Source organism: Dermacentor albipictus, chromosome 1 (genome assembly GCF_038994185.2).
Source record: "Dermacentor albipictus isolate Rhodes 1998 colony chromosome 1, USDA_Dalb.pri_finalv2, whole genome shotgun sequence".
In the NCBI taxonomy this organism is placed as follows: Eukaryota; Metazoa; Arthropoda; class Arachnida; order Ixodida; family Ixodidae; genus Dermacentor; species Dermacentor albipictus.
This window is the reverse complement of record NC_091821.1, coordinates 41052042-41068727: the sequence shown is the minus strand read 5'-3', so window position 1 is coordinate 41068727 and position 16686 is coordinate 41052042. Positions and strand designations below refer to the sequence as shown.

At 47.7% G+C, this 16686-nt stretch overlaps 1 long non-coding RNA gene across 1 annotated transcript in view; it reads left to right on the top strand.

The window, feature by feature from the left end:
* The window catches only part of LOC139061134 (uncharacterized), a 123245-nt gene extending 107678 nt beyond the window's left edge, over window positions 1–15567 (top strand). Inside the window, exon 3 of the long non-coding RNA XR_011515223.1 lies at window positions 14793–15567. This is a non-coding gene — a long non-coding RNA (uncharacterized lncRNA). The remainder of the gene's footprint in view (window positions 1–14792) is intronic.
* The last annotated feature ends 1119 nt before the right edge of the window (window positions 15568–16686 follow it).

The window sequence follows — 16686 nt, the reverse complement described above, 5'->3', positions numbered from 1 at the left end:
GCTGCAAGTAAGACCCCCCCCCCCCCCCAAAAAAAAAAGAAAGAAAGAAAAAGACTAAAACGTTCTGCAGAACCCATCAGACGATGGCTGTCGACGGTAATGCATTAGCATTGAATCAATATAGCGACAGAACGTATTGCCACCGTCGAAACGAGGTATGCATGAGGCGTGCACTGCCGCGGGACTCCTCTTTCGCGCTTCCCTCAGAACACTCGGCGCCATCTAACGCATCCGAAATGCATGGCACGACCGGTGCGTGCGAGCGCTGAGAAACGCGTCATGCGGCCACCGGGCTCCTCCCTCGCGATTCATTCTGGACATGCTTCGTCATCTAGTGGCACTGCCGAGAAGTTCGCGCGTGGCCTCCGAGACCAGGAGCGTGGCGCGCCGGTGCGTGTGAACGCTGAGAATTGCTCTCACTTGCCGCGCACCCAGTCGCCCTTCAGACTCAGTGGCCCAAGTTGGCGAGAGGTTCGCTGAAGGGCGGCACAAGCCCAGTGCAATTGTGGCGCAGCCTGCTCATGCATCGGGTTGCTGTCCTTGAGGAACCCTTGTGACGTGGGTTCGATTCCGCTCAGCATGGCGGGAAATTTTAGGGACCTTCTGCATCATTGTAGAAGCGGCGCATTCCCAGTGGCACGTGCCTGGCTGCCCAAGTTGGCGTCACAAAGGCGTTCGTTGAAGAGAGGCACACGCCTATACTCGCACATGTGCAGCGACGCCAAGTTGGCGTCAAAGAGGTTCACTGAAGACCACCACAGACCGAGTGGCACACAGGTCTCCAAGTTGACGTCAAAGACGAACAGCGGCACCTCCTCAGTCCCGCGTCTACAGCAGCCCATGTCAGCGTGAAAGTCGTTCGTTGAGCAGCGGCATGTATGCACACATTGCGACATACTCGGTGACCCAAGTTGTTCTAATGGTTTGCTTCGAATCCTGTTAGCACATCAGCCTGATGCTCCTTCGACCACGCACTACCCAGTGACCCAAGTAGGCGGGAAAACGGCTAGATGGATAGATATCCCAAGGAAAGTGCGTGAAGTACCTAAGAATGCTAACGCACTAAGAACTCGTACGCTCATATACGGGGTGTCCCAGCTAACTTTAGCCAGAGTTTAAAAGTATGCAAATGCCACGTAACTGAACAGAACAAAGGTAATGTTGTTTGCCATTGCTTGGGGATACTCAAACTATATTTTTCATTCCACCTGATTAGATAATTAGTCTTACTTAATTAAGCAGCTTCTCAAATGTTACAATTAAATGAAAAGTTTCAATGAGAAAATCGTAGAGCGACACGAAAAACTCCCGATACAGCTTTCTGTTGCTCAATACGTGCTACATAAAAGTGTACATAAAAGCGACTGGCCGCTCGAGGCACTTTGCGTGCATTTGCGGTCTTCTTTCACGTGCGGGAGACACTTTTACGCAGCAGCTGTTGAGCAATAGAAAGCTTTATCGGGAGTTCTTCATGTCGCTGTACAATTTTCTCATTGACACTTTTCATTTAATTGCAACATTTGAGAACCTTCTTAATTAAGTAAGACTAATTATCTAATGAGGTGGAATGAAAACTATAGTTTGAGTATCCCCAAGCAACGGCAAACAACATTACCTTGGTTCTGTTCAGTTACGTGGCATTTGCATATTTTAACACTCTGGTTAAAGTTAGCTGGGACACCCTGTGTATGAGCGTGCTATATGCTTGTGACTAGACGACTGACAATCGTTACAGGCAACTAATTCCGGCGGTTTCTCGGGGTGCAATGAAAGGAAAGGAGGAAGACATTTCCTGCTTTGACGATCGGCGAGCCGCAAAGTTGCACGGCTTCGTCAAATACATATACGGAAGCAGACGAGGCCCCCCTCGTTCACCGCTCTCTTAATGCACGCGCGACTCGCCCCGGATACGACGGCGCTGCTGTCCGACTGGCCGGCCCGCACACTCCTCACGTGGCCGCCACCATTACGGAGTCGCGCTGACGAGGCAGAAAAGAGGGAGGGGGAGGAGACACGTATCCTTGGCGAGTGCGGATGGCAGCTCGCGCGTGGCCTCTCCGCAACGACGCACTCTCGCGCGCCGTGTCCGTAAGTGACAATTGTCAGGGCAGAAAAGCGGGAACCCGTCTCCACGCACGCCCTTTCCCCGTGCTCGCGCAGACCTCACGCACGACCCGGCTGCCACACCACTGCACCTTCATCTAAAACAGACGCACGCACACAGACGATCCGGCTCGTCCGAAGCCGGTCCGTCGGACCTGCGTGCGGAGGCGTCCGAATGCGGCTGTCCGCGCGGCAGTCGCTCCACAGAACGATTCCCTTCCTTGAGAAGAAACTGGTGTTGTTTCTCCTTGTCTCGACATCGTGTTTCTTTTTTATTTTTCGTCTACAGCGCGTGCTAGTTTGGATAACGCGCATAAACCGAGTTATCGGGAGGGCGCTAAATGCTGCGTCCTCCTCCGAGCCGTTTCAGCATGGACTGCTTCCTTTCACACATCCCACTAATACGTCCCGCTGGGCTGGTTGGTTTGCGATTCAAACTTAATAATAGCGCAAAAATAGATGGAGGCAGCTAGGGCAGGCGCCTGTCCTCCTCGTCCGTCTTTTTGCACTATTCTTAAGCTTGAAGCATTCAATCACATATCTTTATTGCCTTTCTAATGTCACACAGAAGCATCGACCAAATACAGCACACTAACTACTTCTATAGTATGTCTCATAAAAATGTACCATACATACATACATACATACATACATACATACATACATACATACATACATACATACATACATACATACATACATACATACATACACACACATACATACATACATACATACATGTCTTTATTATGTGCCCCAAAACACAACTATAGGGTTACATTATATGGTGCACAGCAAAAATGGTACAATTTCATGTCAACGACAAGCCAATAAACACAGACAGAGATCCAGACAAAGTGACTATACCTAAATATATATAAAAGATGAGAAGCATAACTTCGCTGCTATCGTCAGCTTATTTGCCTAACAGTTTCGGTCGGTGGACCTTGAAAAAGGTCGGTCCGCGGGAAAATAAACCAAAGATAACCGCCGAAGTTGTGCTTCTCATCTGTCTAAATATACTTGGCCCATTGAAAAATTTAGTCACACAGTGTGTGTGTGTGTGTGTGTGTGTGTGTGTGTGTGTGTGTGTGTGTGTGTGTGTGTGTGTGTGTGTGTGTGTGTGTGTGTGTGTGTGTGTGTGTGTGTGTGCGTGTGTGTGTGTGTGTGTGTGTGTGTGTGTGCGAGTGCGCGCGCGCGCGTGTGTATGTGTGTGTAATTGGATTTTTCAATAGGCCAGGCGTGTTTAGAATGATGAGAAGCACAACGATTATTTTCGGTTTATTTTCCCAACAGCCTCGGTGGCTGGACCGGCCTCTTTATATATATATTAAATCAGCGTTAGGCATCTAGCCGATCTTAGACAACCTAGAAACTCCGCGGTGCCTGAACAGAAATAAATGTATGCGACATACGGAGTATTGCACAGTATTCGTATTCGTTGAAAACGCGACCTTTTAATTTGCTCGTTGTGAGCAAAGGGCTCGAAATGTCGCGTCAGCCTCGCTGGAACGTGCAAGTTAATGCCACATAGTTAGCCATGGGCACATCGATACTTCCTTGAATAATTTTATAGAGAACATCATAATTTTTACACTGTCGCCTGGAGCTCAGCGCACCGAGTTACCATTGATTGACAAAGTTGTAGTTGTCAAAGTACTCCTCGCGCTGATAGTGCCCATCACACAATTTGAGCATGACGTTTCTGCACTACCTCAATTTGCTCGTTCCACTGCACATCCCACTCTCAAACTGTTCCAAATAGCAGATGCGAATTCCAGGCAAGGTCTGAGCAGCGAACAAAAATGGCGGACTAAGGCATCAGGTGTCTGAAAACGCCGCCGTAGACGAGATGTATTGCCAAGGAATTTAAACCAGTGTTGGAAATAGACGCGACTTTTTTTTTTTAAGGGAAGCTGGCAGTCGATTAGCAAGCCCGAGTCCCGAACCAGACAAACTCTCGAAGTTTCAGTACTTTCAAATGTGTAAATAAAGTGCGTCGGCACTTTCTGACGTTACAGAGTAATTACTTTCGTCTTTTGTGTGCTTATCGACAGATAGTTTCTGGAGCACCAAATGCTTAAATTATCATTTTCATGTTTTTCGCAGCCCACCAAAGCCCTTCACAAACCTTATAACATCGTTTATAAGAAGCAAGAAACAGAAATGGGCCCAAAATTGAACCCTCAGGCGCACATGAAGACGATATGTATGGTTCGGATAAAGCACCGTCAATACGCGAGTAATTTTTACTCGATGACGAGTAGCTCGAAGGCCATTTACAAACAATCGCGCAGACACCTTAACCTTCCAGCTTTAGCTCGATTCCAAAAAGCGTTTGCTTTAAATTACGGAGTTTTACGTGCCAAAACCACTTTCTGATTATGAGGCACGCGGTTGTCGAGGACTCCGGAAATTTTGACCACCTGGGGTTCGTTAACGTGCACCTAAATCTAAGTACACGGGTATTTTCGCATTTCGCCCCCATCGAAATGCGGATTAAAAAAAGAAAACCTGTGGTTTACTATAGTCCACCGTCTCGAAGGCCTTCGTGAGATCGAAGAAGATATAGTGTCTACTTGACAGCGAGACGAAACCAAAGGTGCACTGTAGGTTCAACCTGTAGGATCACAGGTTCATCTTAGCAGGCATTTCTCTCAAAAGCCCGTGTTCATGCGGCAACATATATTTACACATGTGGGAAGAGAGACACTTGTGGACAATAGTTTCTAAGATTTTCGCGAGACCGCGCAACAAGGAAATTGGTCGATAAATCGATGCAAGACGTACTGTGGACGTACCCTTGTGAATGGGTACGTTTACAGCTTCCTTCCACACCACTGGAAAGACTCCAGTACTTAGGGAGAGATTGAGAAAATTATTCGCAGAAAGGCAGAGAAGTCGAATTTAAAATAACAGCCAACACTGCGCCAAACCAGCGGCCACAGTCTTTAATAATTAGAGGAGGGATCCCTTCGGTGTTCAAAAAAAATTTTGACTTCACTTATCAATTGCTGCGACCATATCAGATGAACTAACGCTGAATGGAGTTAATGGATCCATAACATTGGATACGGCACACGACACTGTGATGTTTGAATTGCCGTTAGATATGTATTAACCCGTGCGAAAAAACTCGACAAACGCACCAGCTAACTGCTCAGGCACTGTGATGGTATCGGTTCTGTCGTTGTTATATAGACACGGAAACACATATTCTGTGGAGATGTGCATGTATTATATTCAGGAAACTTGCAGAAAAACCTTGAATTAGACTTTAAACTTTGCTCAACGTGGTTTCTCTAAACAAGTTTGTCCCGCGCAATTTTTTTCGCCAAAGAGCGGTATTTCTTGAATTTTATGTAGAAGAGTTCAACGCCCGTGTTTCTGAAGCGAGTATGAAAGCGTGCTTTATTTTTCGTGGACCTCTTTTCAACTCCATCGAGAACCAGGAAAGAGACTTGCCAGATTTTAACACTTTCTGTGGCACGATGACTCCCTTTACGAGGCGCATTAGCTTCGTGGCCGCTGAATCGGCATCAGTACAAGCTAGAACTTCTGACCATGTCAAAGATTCTATATGCTGATAAAGGCTGAGATAGACCCTAGCTGATAACAATAAACCGGCTTCAAGGGAACTACGCGGGTTACAAAAGCAAACTTAGTTCAGCCACGAAAGGTGGATGTAATGGATCAACTTTTACGAATGGCTTTGCAGCTTGAAGCACACTGTCTACTGAAAAACTTGACAGCAGAACGTCAAGCGTGTTTCCGACAAATTTTTGTAAGGTGTTATTGCGTGAGTCCACAAAAGTTGTTGAAAGACAGAAACCAAGAAGCGTTGCTTTCGCTGAGCGAATCACAGCGTTCCGTGCTTTGATACGCCCAGTCAGCACGGGGAAGTTTAATATCACCATATATTTGGACTCTGTGCTTGCTAACATCAATATCACTTGAAAGGCTGTCAAAGTGAGTTACAAACGAAGAGCAGTTCGATTTTGGTGGGAAGTAGAAATTTCCCTCTGACAACTACAATGATCACATGAAGAAAGTTCCACCCGAACGTATATTCTTCCAAAGATTCAAGTTGAGGCCTTTGGTGTACTTTCAGATCAATTAATACAGCTACGAGGACACTGCCACCAAACAGTCGCCGCATAACATCCGTCAGGGCAGGAAAACAACGTAATCTACGGTGGAATAACTTGCATTAAAAAATCAGGGCACAGTCACGTTTCAATAAGGCAAACTATATCAAAACATGTTCCCATTATGTATGCTGGACAGAAATTCACCAGCCTTCAACCGCAGGCAACGAACATTCTGATAGTACACGTTAATCTTACTCATCGTCATATTATACAATCAACAAAAACACTCGAAAACCTTTCTGTACACTGTGCGCACACTATATAGACATCGAAATTAAATTACAAGAAACCCCATTCAAAAGAAGACAACGACTAGACATTATTAGGGTAATCAGTAGAAAGACTAAGCTATACTAAAACAATCAGTACGTCAATATAAAAAATAGAATAAATACAAACGCCTTAAATTGCTACCGAGTAAAGCTCTCCCGGGATAACCGCATATACTGTATATCAATCGCCAGTGCGCTGTCTCTGTTAAGAAGCCTTGGCAAGGATTTGTAATCTATAGCTTTTTCTTCCACCGCTCGGGGTGACGACTGGTGCACCGGAGCGGTGACGGTACATTTTATTGCGATAGCAATTATGTGGACACCCCAGGCGCATTTCAGCTGCCATCGCCGCCGCCGTGATGTTCCGTATGCAGTCCAACGGCTATAACATCGTAGCCGCGCGCCATATGCTGTATGCGCGAGTGAAAGGGTGCGAGGGCGAGTCGACGATGGCTCACCTCAATAGATCTCTCGCGCACAAGGGAGAAAAGCGGGGAGGAAGCGCGCCGCCTTCCGCCGCGCGCAAGGCACCGGGGGGAGGGGGTGTTCTACTCCGGCGGTTGCTGCGTATGGCGCGGCCGTGCAGCTCCTATCTTGAAAGCGATTTGCGATGGTGATAGAGTGTGCCCAGTGCTGATAGCTTTGTGTGCGGTGTGTTTTAGCCGCTTAGCGTTGAAGCAAGAGTCAGCACGAAGGTCAATTCGCTCGCTACTGTTGGCGCGCTTCTTCACTCCAGCGTCTTTATAGCGAGTTTCCGCGGTGATGGAGTGAAATGTGTTCATGTTTACTTGTGCGCGCGTGACACCATGCTTGTTAATTTATTTAGAAAGCGAACGTTTACAAGCTTCTTTACGGCCAATAAAACTACTATCCTTACTTCGTATAGCTGCCTAGTGATTTGCTATCGCAATCGATGCTTCGTCTTTCGGGCGAAACTGCGACTTTATCGGGGACCTATGCGATTAACTGTTACAAACAGACGTCTTTTGTAGAGATAGTATTCGAGTAATTCAAGGGGAAGTCCTCTTATTCCCTACATAGCTGTAGAGGTTATTAAACAAAATAATATGATTAATATGATCAAATGCCTGCGTGAAAGCAACAAATATGCCAATAGTTAAAAGTTTGTTTTCTAAATTTTACAGAATGTGCTATTTCATGTTAAGCAGGGTCAGCTCTGTCGACTTATGTCTTTGGAAACCGTATTGTGACTTTGTAGTGAGACTAGATTTGGTGCAGAATGAAAACACTTGGTTTAAAATGATCTTCTCCAGACCCTAAGAAAAAAGCTGGAAGAACAGATATGGGGTGATAATTTTTAATGTAGAGTTAATTTCCTTTCTTATAGATGGCAGTTACTTTAGCAATGATCATGTTCATTGGGAATACGCCTGTAGACATGCTTATAAGTTGTAAATATGTGCTAGAATCGAAGCAATATCATCTATGACATATTTGACAGGTTTCATTTGTATGCTAATTATATCGCAGCTAGATGGAAGGAATTATCACAGCTTAGAAAGACAGCGCGAACTAATTCTGCACTCACTGCTGGTTGGAGGAAAATTGCTTTTATTTGGTAGGATCGATGACGTCTTGCATGTTCCGGACGCATCATCATCGCCTCTTGGTAAAATAATTATTTAATGCATTTACCATATTACATCCCGTAGCGGTGCTTCCTATTGTGAAAATTTTATCTCTTTATGTCCCATCAGGTCATTTAAAGTTTTGCCATTGTCGCCCATAGAGAAGGCTTGCGGTGGATAGTTTTGCTTTGTGTCTCTTAATTATCCTGTAAATTTGTTTCACTAGCTTTTCAATCAGCACGTTTTCGTGTCCTTACAAATTCAGCATATAATGTTTCTCGCTTCTTTCTTTTTTGGGTGTTCTCTCGTGAACCAAGGCTTTCCTAAATCCTTGCGCTTGTATTCTTCATACACGAAGTGCGCTGTTTACACAAGAAAACAAACTTAGTATGAAACAAATCATAATCAGCACTACTTCCTTGAAAAGAAATTCATCGCAGATCGTTTGCCTTATGCATTGCTGAACTGTCTTTAATGTTTTGTCATTGATGTTTAGAACTAATGGGATGTGTTTAACAAGCTTTCGCGAACTGTAGTAACCACAGACATATAGATTATTATGTGATTTCCCACTGGGTAGGTAAGTACAGCACTCGCTATGTATACAGAGCGTTGCAGTTTGTTAAAGACAGACCAAGCTAGGTTTCGCTGGTTGCAGTAATTCTCGTCGCTGAGAATACGGTGTTCACATAACCATAAAATATGAAAATGTTCTCAAGTTCCCGTTTCTTCAGTAACTTGACCTTTCACACATTCCGTTCAATGAGAGTTGCCAACTGTTCACGCAAAACGAAAATTACTACGCTGTATGTTTATATGCGACGACAAACAGAGGCAGCTCTGGTCAAAGCGAAAAGTGCGAAGAGCTAGTTAGCGCTGTCCGCTGCGAAACACCTCTGAATTGTTGTCGAACGCGGATGTACTGCATCGGTTCGTTTCATGCGGAAGGGGAGTTGTATAAGCGGTGTCCAAACAGACGGTGAGGTTGCTGCTTTTGTTCGCAGACGGCGCCATAGGAAATAAGGTTGCGCTCCGTTAACGCCGAGGACGTGCTGGCGGAGACCTTGTGACCTTGGCTTAACACACTGACAGTTACTTTATTATTATTATTATTATTATTATTATTATTATTATTATTATTATTATTATTATTATTATTATTATTATTATTATTATTATAAAACCAGGTAGGAAGCGTGCCTTTGTAGCATCTGCCCATCTGGTGTCCAGGATTGGCCGCTATACGAATCAAGAAGCAGACGCAAGACGTTCTTCGTTCCTGCAAATTACACTTGCCCGAAGTTAATAGCTAGGCTCGCCGCGACTGCTCGTGCGCTGTGAGCCACCGAGCATTTTCCTATAGGCTACTCTCGGGTCTATTCTCTGACACGCTAGCGCTTCGAAAGTGCGTGTACAGGCGGTCACATCAGTGCTTGGCATTCGGTTGCCTCCGTTCCGAGTGCGCAGGCAGCTCCTTTGTGCCGCGCTGCTCGGGCCGAAACGATTTAGCGAAGGGCAGGGCGCCCCCTTAGTAGGCGGCACAAGCACGTCAGCCAGCTCGGACGAGCTGATTAAAAAGCCGGCTTCTTACGGGCGTGGCAGTCGAGGAGCGAAGCCAGCGACGACGCCCACATTTAGATCGGCTCGCTCGCTCGAGCGCATGTGTGTTCATTCAGCTGTCAGTGCAAATGCGTTGCCCTCTGTCGCCAGCGAGCACGTCCGCCCCCGCGCACTGTCGCTCGCCCGAAGGCTGCAATCAGCGACGTGCACAGCCCGCGTGCCTGCGGAACAGCCGCTGCAATATGCGAGACATCGCTTGAGAGCAACCCGACGGAACGACTACGGGTGGCATCGTCGAGATGCATGCGCTCAGCTTATGAGGTTCGTCGGGGTCGAGGGAATCGAGCGATGCGTGCCCTATACATCGTATTACTGCGATAGCAACTATATGGACACTCCAGGCGCATTTTTGCCGTCGCCATCGCTGTGATGTTTCGCATAAAGTTGAAGGGCGATAACACCGTCTCCGCGCGCCGTATGCTGTATGCGCGAGTGAAAGCATGCGAGGGAAGACGACGATCGCGGCTCAATCTGGCGCGCCATATATGGAGGAAAGCGGAGAGGCAGCATGGGAGGGAGGGGAGGCGGCTTCGACTCCGCCAACAAGTGCGCACTTTGCACGGCCGCCCACGATAGCGCGCGCCGTTTTTAGAAAGGGATTTGCAGACGGCTCACACCTTCGTGCGCGCTGTGCTGAAGCGATAGACCGCACGAAGGTCACTTCGCTCGCTGCTGCTGGCACGTTTGCTCACACCAGCGTCTAGCGCTCTGCTGCGAGTGTCCGCGCTCAATGAGTGTGATGTGTTCATGTTTGCTTGTGCGCGCTGGTACCATGCTTGTTAATTCGGTTAGTAAGCGAATGTTTCCAAGTTTATACGGCCGATAAAACTACTATCCTTACTTCGTAGAGCTGTGTACTAATTTGCTATCGCAATCGATGCTTCGCCTTTATGGCGAAACTACGACTTTTTTTTTCGGCGTGTATTTCAGTATTCAGTGGACGACATCGCTGCGTGGAATAAAGGGACAGGCGTTGATCGACAACGGTCATTTCTATATTAGACGCACAATGTTTCGTACATCCCTGTCCATGCTTGATCGTGTTAATTTTGCGGAAGGCAAATTTCGCGCTTGCAGTGGTGGCGTCCCGCAGCTAATTGCATAATCAACAGTGAGGTTAATGTGAGTGGCTTTTTGTTTTACCGACTCTTCTCTCCTCCTTTTCCTTTTTTTCGCTCCATGCGGCTGCGGAAATCTTGAAAATACAACTCCCCAACGAGATGAACAAATAGCGGACAAGTGACGAAGAACACTTACAAATTAAAAGCTTTGCGAATTCGGCCTCTGCTCTTAACAACACTTCTAGGCCCGCATTCACAGGAACCTCTTACGCTAGAATTGTTCGTAAGAGAGAATTTCAGCAAATCCTGATGCTGGACAGATTAGCAAACGCAGCTGGCCAATGGCGAGGAGCACTTTCGAACGAAAAGCTTTGTGAATTCGGTCCACACCTTGAGATGGCGTGAGCACGCACGCACGCAGCCATTACACGCTGTTAAGAACGTGGAGACGCTGTTAAGAACGGCCCAGCTGAGGTGTAGTTTTACCAGCCAGTTATGACAGTGGCGCCAACTTTCCTGGAACGCCACCGCAAACCTCTAGCCACGGCGTCACTAAGTCGACTGTGTGTGAAGAACAATACGCGCGTCCTCGACTCTCCGTCGCTGGAGCCAAGATAGTGCGACGAAGCAGGCTTTGTGCCTGAACCCACCACCGCCAACCTAGTCTGCTGTGAACGAGGGAGTCCCCGAGGGAACGTAGTTCGAAGCTCCTTCCCACGCGCCGTTCAAGAGGCAAGACAATGGGCACCTGGCGGCGCGCTGCGGGCGTCAGCTCGGGGAATAAAAGGCGCCTTTCCTGAAGTAAGCCCCGAGTTCTACGAAGTCCGTCTGACGTCGGTGTTCCGGACCATGAACCTGTGCGGAAGTGTGCGTGTGTAAGCCGTCCCGCAGAGAGGCGACTCGTTTACGATGACTGGTCGGCCGTTTCCCTCACCTTGGGATCAAGGGAGGACCGAGTGTTTATAAACCGCTGTTGTGCGGATGCTCAGTGCACTTTCTCTCGCAGTCATGTTAGACTGATGCACTTTCTCTCGCAGTCATGTTAGACTGATGAACTGCATGTAGATACTGTAAATAAACCCATATTCCTCGTTCTCGATGAGAAGCAGTCCTTCCCTTCAACAACGTCCTCAGCGTGGATAAGTTGGACGACGGCATGGGCCAGCTACCATCTAATTCATGCCCGACTCCAATCTTGACAACTGATTACGAGCGATGGGATTGAGCCCCCAATCCTAACAACTGGATGTCAGCGCTGGGATCGTTCTACAACTCTAACAACGCACGCACACATACACGTGTGTGTGTGCGTGTGTACGTCAAGTGTCCGGCAGACTATGATCACCGGCATAGTAATGCTTCCGGTCAAGTATACAGAAAAAAAACAAAGGCGCTTTCACTAAAATGCGTACGTATACAGCGTAAATTCTAGCCAATAGTGATGCTGAACATTAGCGAAGGCGTTGATTCGCTACGTTCACTTACGAACGAGGGGCCGAATTAATAATCATTTTCGTTCGTAAGTGCTCTTTGCAACTGGCAGGCTGCCTTCGCTAACTGAGGTCTTGCATCGATCAGGACTGGATGGAATTTGCCCTTACGAATATTTCTAGCGTAAGAGCTTTTGTGAATACGAGCCGAGAGCTTTGTGGTTCCATGGGCCCAAATTTACAAAGCTTTTCGTCCGTGAGTGCTGTATTCCATTGGCAGGCCACTTTCTCTGATAATACGACCAGCATCAGAATAGGCTATAATTTGCTCTTACAAACAATTTTAGCGTAAGAGCTTATTTCAATACGGACCCCGATTTTCAACGTTCGAATATAGCGGTAGAAATCAGCGTATGCTTTTCTGCACTTATATTTAGTCACTCGGTAAGTTTAACTCGAGGACAAAGTGAAGACCCCGCGGGGCTTTGCGGCGGTGGGCGATCGCTGCGTGCATTTTGTGAAAGTACTATTTTGCCGTCCCCTCCCTTCGTCCCCACCCGCCGCTAAAGATAATAATAAAAAAAAGAAAATGTAAAGAATGCGGAGGGCATCATCTCGATGATGAGGTCATCAGTTACGGAATATGACAGCACCCTTCTAGATCACCATAGCACTTGTGGGCTTGGTTGCGGAGGGACAAAATCTCAAAGCTATATCACGTCTTAAGCAATGCATTTTTTTTGCTCTGCGTCGGGAACCAGCGTTGGCCAATAGGCGGTACGGCAGTTTGAGCGTGCAGTATAACGTACGCCGACACCGTCCGCTGGGAGAAAACGCGAAAAGTGGCACGATACCTTGCGCGATGACGGACGTGTGCATGTATCAACATTTGCTGTATAGCTCGACGTGTCCAGCCAAACCCTGTCCACGGTCGTGCGCGTTGCGAGGAGCGCACGCTCTCCTATACGTTCATGAAATCCGGTGCCCAGTCAGGTCAGACGCTGGACTGATATTCCTCAAGATGAGCGGTGAATGGTCGGACGTGAAGTCGCACGGAAAACTATTTTCTCCGCTCACTTGGCTGTGTATTACGGTACTGCTGCAGTGTTGGCACACGAAGTTTCAGTGCTGGTCGCCCATATACATTAGCGCGTATGTCCTCTAGCGTGACAGTCTTGTTTTATGACCTGATATCTTGTTTTTTTTTAGGTCAACGGTGAATATCACAGCAAACTATATCTACGGCTTGCAGATTGTCCTGCTCAGCAACGCTGAGAACGAATTGCAACGTGTGATCGAGAACTTTAGCCTAGAAAGTGTGAGAATAGCGTTGAAGATTAATGTGCAGAACACAAAGGCAGTGTTCAAGACCCATGCAGGAGAACACAAATTAATGATTGGCAGTCAGCCTCTAGAGTCTTCTCAGGAGTACGTTTATCTATAGGTCAGTTACTCTAAGACGACCTTGGTCATGAGAAGGAAATTTACAGAAGAATAAGAATGGGTTGGAGCCCACACGGTAGGACCAAACCATAACCGGTAACTTACCGTTATCATTGAAAAGTGTCAGTCATTGCATTTTCCCTGTACTAACACATTGGGTAGAAATTTGGAGGTTTTAAGGACCGCGCAACTAGTGATAAAAAATGTTCGGCATAACGTTAAGCGACAGGAAGACAGCGGTGTGGATCAGAGAGCAAGCGGCAGTCGCCGACATTCTAGTTGACATTAGGAGAAAAAAGTGGAGCTGCGCAAGCCACATGTAATGCGTAGGGCAGATTACCAGTGGTCTATTGGAACTACAGAATAGGTGCCAATAGAAGAGACGCGCAGTCGAGGACGTCGGGCAATCAGGGGGTCTGATGAAATAAGGAAACGTGTAGGCATAACTTGGAATCAGCTAGCGTAAGGCAGGGGTAACTTGAGATCGCTGGGAGAGGCCTTCGTTAAATTATGGGGTTTTACGTGCCAAAACCACTTTCTGATTATGAGGCATACCGTAGTGTAAGACTCCGGAAATTTCGATCACCTGGGGTTCTTTAACGTGCACCTAAATCGAAGTACGCGTATGTTTTCGCCCCCATCGAAATGCGGCCGCCGTGGCCGGGATTCGATCCCGCGACCTCGTACTCAGCAGCCCAACACCATAGCCACTGAGCAACCACGGGAGCAACCTATCTTTAAATCCATGGAGAGGCCTTCGTCCTGCAGTGGATTTAAAGATAGGCTGCTCTCGCTGCTCATGATGATGTTACTTTTTGTGCTGCCCCCCCCCCCTCAAATTTTTACATTCGTTTGTTGAAAAGTTAGTTTTCTTTTTTCTTTTTATCGCGTGCAGCCATGATTGCGGCTCTGTATAGTTACCGGGGTTGCATTTGGCAGACGTCTTTCTTTCTTTCTTTCTTTCTTTCTTTCTTTCTTTCTTTCTTTCTTTGTGCTTTGGTGACTACTCACAATCGGAACTCCGCGCTCCTATCGGACGAACACACTACCGTGAAAACAACGGCCACAGTCGGCATTGTTTCCCCTGTGTCTAGTGATTTCTCCCTCTCTCTCTCTCTTAGAGGGCGAAGAAAAAGAGAGTTCATGGTGGTTGTCCCGTTCGGCAGCGTCGCCTTGAGCGCGCGCACACACACACGCACGGGCAGCAAGACGCACTGCTTGGTCAGCAGCAACGAAGCAGTGCTGGCTGCGGGGCCGTATGGCGCTCCGGGACGCGTCACGAGGGGGCATTTCCGATCGCTCGGCGACTCGTCCACCCGGCCTAAACGGTACCCGGCGGAGCTGGCAGCGTCCGGCGCGCGTTCCGCGTTCCTTGGCTGCGGGCGAAAATGGCGCGAGCACGCCTGAAGACCCGGCCTGCGCCTTGCACGTGCCTGTGTGCGCGGTGTACGCATGCGAACACGCCCGGGACGCTCAGGTTTCCCGCTCGAGTCACGCCGCTGGCGGCGGTGCCGATCGTCGGGTCTCTCGCTGTTTGCCGAGTGCAGTGTGCCGACGAGGGATAGCATGCTGCTGCCCGCGAACGTCGAGCGAACCGGTTCGCGGCGCGGATATGGCCCGGGGTGGAGCAGTCTCCGGCTTCCGAGCGTCCTGGAGCCCTTCGGCGGAGCGCCAAACTATTGCGGGGCCATAAGTGTGTGCTCTTCGCGCTTGTGCCCCACAGAGAATACTTTGTATGCGTATTTTTTCCCCTCTTCTTCTGTTTAAAGCCGTACGTAGCTGAGGTGACGGTGAAGAAGTGGGACGAATATCAACCTAGATATCCCTTACATTGAATAAACGATGAGCGGTATACGGCTATAGGCGTACAAACGATGAGCAGACAAAAACTAGAGAAAAGCGAAAAATTCTTCATCCTCTTTTTTTTTCAGTTTTTTTTGTGTGTGTCTGCTTTAAGATTTACTCACGCCTAACCACGTAGCTATATTCTACATCTCTGTGTCTCACTGCAGCGCCGGAGACATGCGCTGCAGTCAGCGATACGCCACGCTAAGCGATAAAACGCGCCTTCGATATGCAGCCTGTACAGACTGCTCTACTAGAGAGGGCTGAGGCTGGTTTGGCGCAGGGTCGACATAGTCGTTGAGAAAAGGGAAGCCGTGAAGCCCGATTGCCGAGCAGGAATCGCGAGTGTATCGGCTGCGGCCGCACATCTACTACGAATACTGTCTGTGCGCGTGCGCCGCCAGTATGCCTGATCATTCAGTATGTGAATGATTGACAGCGCAAGCCCCAACTTCGTCCATGTGGCTTCGCACGACCTTTTGTATTCTTATATTAGCCTTCTTGAAGCACATTTTTCATAGCAGATACGTCGTATGAAAATAACTATAGCCTCATTTAGCCTATAAGCTATACCATTCGATGGTTTTCGGAGCATTACAACATGTATCTATACGGATTACAAAATAAGAGTCAGGCATGTTGAGTGTTACTTACCGAACATAATTTAAGCTTAGTGACACGGAAGCTCAACATTACCTTGCCTTTATACATGCACTTGACTTTGCGTGATAGAAGGGAGTAATTCTGGGCTAACCGAGCTTAACTGCTAGGGAGATGCATTGTGCAGCTAACCGCAAGTGCGTTTCGCCACGCACCCACTTCGAGCTAACCAAGGTGACCATCCAAGCTTTCAACACACGTGTCTGAGCTTCGACTAGCGTGTGGTCGATCATCTTTGGTTACGGTGAGTTAGGTGCGCGCGAAAGCCCGCTCGCAGAATTTAGCATATCGCCTATTGAACCACAGTGAAGGTTAAAAAGAGCTGCAATGTGGTCGTTCAACAAATTCATACCCAACAATATGATACCCAACTTTGTATATGCCTTTTTATCGGAATAAACTTCAAACCACAGTGCGCGAAAATTCATGTACCATAACCATGGTTCCGACAGTTGCCGTTCACGGTTAAAGCAATTTGTGGCCTATACGTGAACAAGGGAAACTTACTACTG